We start from the raw sequence: 7,028 nt of genomic DNA on the forward strand, positions 1-7,028 counted from the left end.
TCATTGACATGGCTTAAGTCTTTGGGCTAAGATCATCGGGCAGGTGCGTGGACATCACCCACGATTGATCTTTGCCCTCTTGCCCGACTGCTGAAAACTCGAGCGTATCTGAGTCCATCACTCGTCTAGAGTATAATTCTTCGACCTTCAAGAGCTATGAAACGTTCTATGCGGGCTTCATCCCATTTGCAAAGAAGACTTTCAGCCCATCCTCTTCCACTGCAAATAGGGCTCAAGAACACATGTACTTCATCCAATACTAGTTGAACAAACATATGTTCCCAAACAAGTCTAAAAGAGTAAAATTGGAATGGATTCCTTTGGTGGAGGCACTGCATTCCTTCGATGATGTTGCCACAGGACATTTTCTTCTCTTAGACCTCTACCATCTTCTATACGACATAACTAGGGGCGAGTCATTCGAGACCAACCTCAACGGGCCAACCTAGATGGTCAAACTATGACTCTAGTGATATTTCCCTGAGTTTTAGGCACCCAACTTGGAGTTCCCTGAATGAGTGGCTCTAGTCTGCATCTTAGCAGAAGGCTTCCCTTACCAATCATTCGACCCTTGCATGCTTTTACTTCTTCAGAGTTTGTTGAACTCGAGTAGACTTGGAGTGAGGTGTCTCTGTGCTCAAGAGGTATCCCTGGTTCTTAGACCAGATCTTTTAAGATGCCTTTAGAGAGTATGTCAGTGGCCATTGCAAGGAGAAATTCATGAGCTGTATCCAATAACGGCACCTAGCTTAAGGAATACGTAGTGATCGAACCGGTTATGAGCGCAGGCTAGAGGTCTACCGCCCCAATTTATGTGGTAAACATCTGGGATTTAGGCAAGCTATCCCAATGTCCTACTTCGACTCCATGCACTGTGGAACCTCTTTCCGCCTCCGTTCTCCCTCCGACGTGACCTTTCGGGCTGCTCAGAGCAGCTTAGAAGTGATGAGCAGAATAACACATAAGTTCTTGGCCCTTAATTTCAAATGAACTCCATCATTTGCCATTTGGTGGGAAGCCAAGTGGTCAAAAAAGTACGATGGAGACATCAGAAAGGCAAATGATCATCTATTCCGGCAAGTCTTCTTTAACTTTCTGCCTAAGAATGAGAAGTTTGAGAGCTGGAATGAGGTAATCAACCAGAAGAACCAGCTTCTTCTCATAGGTACATCATATTACTTCTATTTTGCTTTTTTTTATTATGCTTTTGTAGCCTGTCATACTTAGTCACATTTTGGTTTTGCAACCCAAGGCAACTCTGAAGAAGTGGATGTTAGGCCAGAAGAAGCTGCAGATGCTCTGGTTCTTCAGGAGGCCGCTGCTAAGGCAACAAGGCAAAAGGTAGGATCCAACCAAGGTGCTGAAGATGCTGGAAACATCTCTGAGCTCTTCAGTGACTCCGAGGTCAAGGCTGAGCCTGAGGTGGAGAAGAGGGCACCTCGACAGGCAAAGGCTACTGTGGTGAAGACTTCAGAGTCTATGCCCGATTAGAGGCCTCAGCCCCGACTTGCTTTGCCTGGCCCGAGGGCAACCATCACCAAGAAAATGACCAAGTCAGATATCTCTTAGGCTTCCGAATCTTCATCTACCCATCTAGATGAAGCGGGCAGGAAGAAGCAAAAATCCTCCAGTAAGTGGTTTCAGCCTTAGTCTTCCTTTCTCAATTTCGACTTTCCACAAGTTTGAACCAACATTCCCCATCTCTTGCTTCTACTTCCCAAGGATCGCAGTCAGGCTCATAAGTACGACAAGAAGACAATGAGGTCATCGACACGATCCTCGAGGAGTTGAAGGTACAGTTTTCATTCCTTTAGCACTAAGTTACTTTTGAAGTTCACTTTCTTTGACCCTTGTGTTAATCCTTTGCTTGCTTGCTTGAAATATGACACCCTAGGTGAAGGGATCTCCCAGCCCGATGCTTCTTCTCCTCTAGCCCGATTGGTGCATTTTTGCCCCTTCTCGGGCCAAGCTCTTAAAGGTATACTTCTTTTCTCAATCCTGGTCCAGTCTGTTGGTTTTATAACTCTAAAACTAACCACCACTTTTATTATTTTCTAGGCAAAGGTTGGGGTACCTACACCACAAGTCGGTCAAACCTCAGCCCCTGCCTCTTCTACTCCTCCTCATCCAGCTATGGTGGTGACTCCCACTTCTTAGTTTAGTCCAACAACTGGGGAGTTGCTACTCTTCGTGAAGGATGACAATACTTCAGTAAGCTTTCTTCTTTCTCAAGCTTTTTTGAATTTTCTTCAAATTTCTTTCCTTGACTTATACTTTGCTTTGTCTTTTCTCAGTCTTCTCTAGTGCATGAGGCCACCAAGAAACCACCACAAGCCTTTGAGGAACCTGTAGTCCCTGTGGTCTCAGAAGTGACTAGCCTGAAAGCTTCTCAAGCTGCTTCTCAGGCCAGTCCGCCTACTTCTCCCAAAGTAGCTACCACAACAGAGCCCCCACAACCTAAAACACAAGGGCCAGCTCAGGTATAAAAGTCTTCTCACTTCTGCTTCTTCTTTAATTTAAGTATATCTCAATTTGACTTATTTTTCCCTTGGCTTGTAACAGGTTCTGGCGAGGGCTTGGGCAAGTCTCCTTGGCTTGCAGCTCGTAAAGTGGTCATTGCTCGGCCTCTCAATGCCTTTGGATTTACATGGATCATCATCTCAACTGAAGCTGCCTCCGCTGTCGTTGCCTCCAAGTGTGCTGGAGTGATGCCTCTACCCCTTGCCTCCATTCCAGTTACGGGTTTCTTGCCCGAACTAGTCAGAAAGTTCGAGCAAATTAGGACCAAGCTGAGGTCCTCAAGGTGCCCCTTTGAGCCTCAATCTTCAAGATCAACACCAGGTTTTCAAATAGTGGATGCAAATGGACTTCACCGCCTTCTTCAGCCTCAAGGCTCTCCAAGAAGCTGAGAAAGCACTTACTGAGTTGTATCAAGCTCAATAAATGTTAAAGGTTCAATACGAGTCATTCCTTTCATTCTTCAATAACCTAAAGGCATTGAAGGACCAGCACATTCGAGCAGAGATGCAATCCAACAAAATCAAGTGCTACAAATAGAAGCACTCCAGAATTTCATTTCTCTGCAGCAATTGGTGGATGAGAGCTCAGCCATGGAAGACAGAATCATGGTGGTAGCCTTCATGATCCAGAAGTTGGAAGAACAACTCTCAGCATTAAAGGCTGAGCAAATGACCCTCTCGAGCAAACTCTACCGGAAGATTGAAGAAGTGAAGAGGGTCAATCAAAAGGTGGAGAATTTTGCGGCCCAACTTGCCAGCAGCAACATTGCCCTTGAAGAACCTGGCCAGATTTTTACCATTATATAAACCTATCATTCTAGGATAGCTGCATTAGCTAGGGATGTGAACTTGTTAGGCTAGAATTTTTGTAACTTTTCCATTATGAATGAAATATCCCATTTGCCTCATTTGACTTTTCCATCTTTATCTAACTATTTTAAATAAAAATGACCTAACATCTCTACCAATACTTAAACTTCATCAATGTAGCAGTCTCTAACATCCTACAGAGTTAGGTGATATTTCTTTAAAAACTTGGCATTAACTGGATGCCTTTGCAAGTTTCCTTCCAAATCTGCCAAGTAGTATCCCCATCTTCCTGTCACTTTATTAATGATAAAAGGGCCTTCCTAAGTAAGGCTCAATTTCCCAAATCCTCTAACTTGAGCTCTGAAAGGTAAAATTGCTTTCTAGACCAACTCTCATTCATTGAAGGTTTTCAACTTCACTCTCTCGTTATATGCTCGGGCAACAACCTTTTTCCCTTTTTGGATTTTGTTCAAAGCTTCAAATCAGGCTACATCTAAATCTTCAATCTCTTGACACATAGCCTTAATGTTTCCTTTACTGTGTAGACCAAACTGGTTTTAAAGCCTGACAGAACTTACATTGATTTCCATAGGGAGTACAACATCTTTCCTAAAGGTTAAGGCATAAGGGGTAGTCCTATTTCCTGCCCTCTTTGAGGTTTTGTAAGCCCAAAAAGTATCTCTTAACTTCTCATGCCATCTTTCAAGGCCATTTGCCACCATTCTCTTAATAATATTCACCAAAATCTTATTGCTAGTTCTGCTTGGCCATTTGATTAGGGATAATAAGGGCTAGACTATATCATCTTTATCTTGAATTTGTTTGCAAATTCCTCCACTTCCTTCGAGATAAAAGATGGCCCTCGGTCTGTAACAATTATCTCAAGCACTCTATATCTGTGTAAGATCTTGGTCTCAATGAATTTCTTCACAGCAGCTGAAGTGATAATCTTCACAGTTGAAGCTCCCACCCACTTGGTAAAGTAGTCAGTTGCCATAAGTATGAAGGTGTACCCCTTGCTGGAAGCTGGGTAAATTTGTTCGATGAAGTCTATTGCCCACTCTTTGAAAGGCCAAGGCTTCACCATTGAATTTAAGGTTATTGATAGTATGTGTTGGAGAGGCCCATGTCTTTAACATTCTTCACAACCTCTGGCATAAGCTTTACAATCTTTTTCCATGTTGGGCCAAAAGTAGCCATACCTTCTCAACAACCACTTTATCTTAGTTCTAGCTTGATATGCTTCACAGATGCCTTCATGCACTTCAGCCATCACTCTCATTGATTCTTCTAGGCCTAAGCATTTCAACAGAAGTCCATCTAGAGTCTTTCTTAACAGAATTTTGTCCTACATAACAAACTTAGTTGCTTGCTGCCTAATTTTCTTACTTGTGGGAGAAGAAAGGTATTTCAAGTACTGGATGATGGGTGTTCTCCAGTCTTCTATGTCAGCTTCTTTAGTCATTATATCTAGGTTGAATCATCTCTCAAAGATAGAAGGGAGACTTCTTCTCTGTACCCCTACATCCACCTCAAACCGTCTATTTTGAACTTGTGCTCCGAAAGCCAACTGTGCCATCTCATTAGCAATTAAATTTGCTTCCCTGGGAATATGATTGACTAATATTTCAGTACCTCAATAACTTAACAACTGAGTGGTTGCCAAATAATGACCTGCCATTGTGATGTGTCTGCACTTGTAATCTCCATTTAACTGATTAATCACTAACTCTAAATCACCAAACACCTCGACTTTAGTTGCCCCTAACTCTATCAGGATTTCCAAGCCAATTATCAGTGCCTCGTACTCTTCCTGATTGTTGGTAGTATCTTGATAATCTAGCAAGAATGAATAGCAATGTTGAACTCCTTTTGGATCAATAATGACAATCCCGGCTCCAGCAACATGTTGAGTACACGACCCATCAAAATACAACCTCCAAGGAGTGATCCATAGGCTGGTTATTGTCTTTACCTCTTGCTGAATCCATTCTTTCTTGCCCGAGTGATCTTTACATAGGTGGGATCCAAAGACTGGCCACTTCCAAAGTTCCTGGGATGTTGACAAATTCACCCTATGATTCTTGGTGCTCGATCAAGAAGTCTGCAATGCTTGCCTCTTTATTGCTCTTTGAGGCACATATTGAAAATTGAACTCTGAAAATGCTAGAATCCATTTCCTAATTTTTTCAGTTAGCATTGGTTTTGACAGCATATACTTGATCACCTCGGTCTTTTGACAATGATATGAATGTGGTAAGGCAACATGTAATACCTTAACTTGCAGACAGTGAAGTATATAGCCAAACATAGCTTCTCAATTAGGGTATATCTTGTTTCTACCTTAGTAAGGATCCTACTAAGGTAATATACTGCTTGCTCCTTCCCCCCTTCATTGTTCTGACCTAGCAGGCTTCCTATTGACTTTTCAGAGGTTGAAATATAGAGCTTCAAAGGTTTCCCCATCTAAAGGGGCATGAGCACTGGTGGAGAGGCTAGGCAAGTTTTTACTTTGTCAAAAGCCTCTTGGTGTTATGGGCCCCATTCAAACTCTTCTTGGCCTTGGTAAAGGAGCCAATGATTGGATTTTGCCCGCCAGATTAGCAATAAATCTTCTTAAAAAGTTGATTTTCCCCAATAGTCTTTGTAATTGCACTTTGTTGGTGGGGGAATATGACTCCATTATAGCCCGAGCCTTGTTCTTGTCTATCTCCACACCTCTCTGAATGACAAGGAATCCCAAAAAGTTGCCTGATTTGACTCCAAAAGCACATTTCTTAGGATTCATTTTCAACTTATGGGTCCTCATTCTTACTAAAGCTTGTCTGAGGTCTTCTAAGTGTTGCTCTTCAGTTTTAGACTTCACCACAATGTCATCAATGTATACCTCAATACTATGCACGATTAAATCATGAAAAATGACATTCATTGCTCTTTGATAGGTAGCACCATCATTTTTTAGCCCGAATGGCATGATTACATATTCATATGCTCATACATGTCCTTAGCACCTAAAAGTTGTTTTATGTATATCTTCTTTAGCCATTTTTATTTGATTATAACCAACATTCCTATCCATGAAAGATAAAACTGTGTGCTTTGCAACTACATCTATGGATAGGTCAGCCATATGCATGGGGTATTCATCTTTAGGCGTGGCTTCATTAATGTTTCTATAGTCGACACAACATCGAATTGCATTAGTTACAACTTTTAATACAGGTACAATGTTGGCCAACCATTTAACATACTTTGCAGGCCATATAAATCCTGCCTTCACTAGCCTCTCGATCTCTTCTTTGACCTTTTCTTCTATCTCATTCGACATTCTCCTTGGAGCTTGCTTCACAGGTTTGTATCATTCCTTGATAGGCATTATGTGTTCTACTAAATTGGGGACCAATCCAGGCATTTCTATGTAATGTCATGCAAAGTAATCTTTGAATTCATGCAGAAGGTCTACTATATTTGCCCGATCTCCAGTTTCAAACAAGCCACTTAGTTGTATTGGCCTTGATCCTCCTCAGTTCCCAAATTAATGGTTTCCAATGGGTCTTTTACTTCTGGTGTTGGCTTATCAGGCTCTGTACGCAAAAATTCAACTGACTTTAGACCCTCGGGCACTTCATCTGGCTAGTCCAAGTCATATATACACTCAGCCATGTGTATGGCTGCCTCTATTTCTTCTCCCAAAAACTC

General features: G+C 42.0%; 1 pseudogene; it reads left to right on the top strand.

The window, feature by feature from the left end:
* Nucleotides 1–2,708: 2,708 nt before the first annotated feature.
* Nucleotides 2,709–3,326, top strand: LOC126631350 (uncharacterized; annotated as a pseudogene).
* The last annotated feature ends 3,702 nt before the right edge of the window (nucleotides 3,327–7,028 follow it).

Source organism: Malus sylvestris, chromosome 8, assembly GCF_916048215.2.
Source record: "Malus sylvestris chromosome 8, drMalSylv7.2, whole genome shotgun sequence".
Taxonomy (NCBI): Eukaryota; Viridiplantae; Streptophyta; class Magnoliopsida; order Rosales; family Rosaceae; genus Malus; species Malus sylvestris.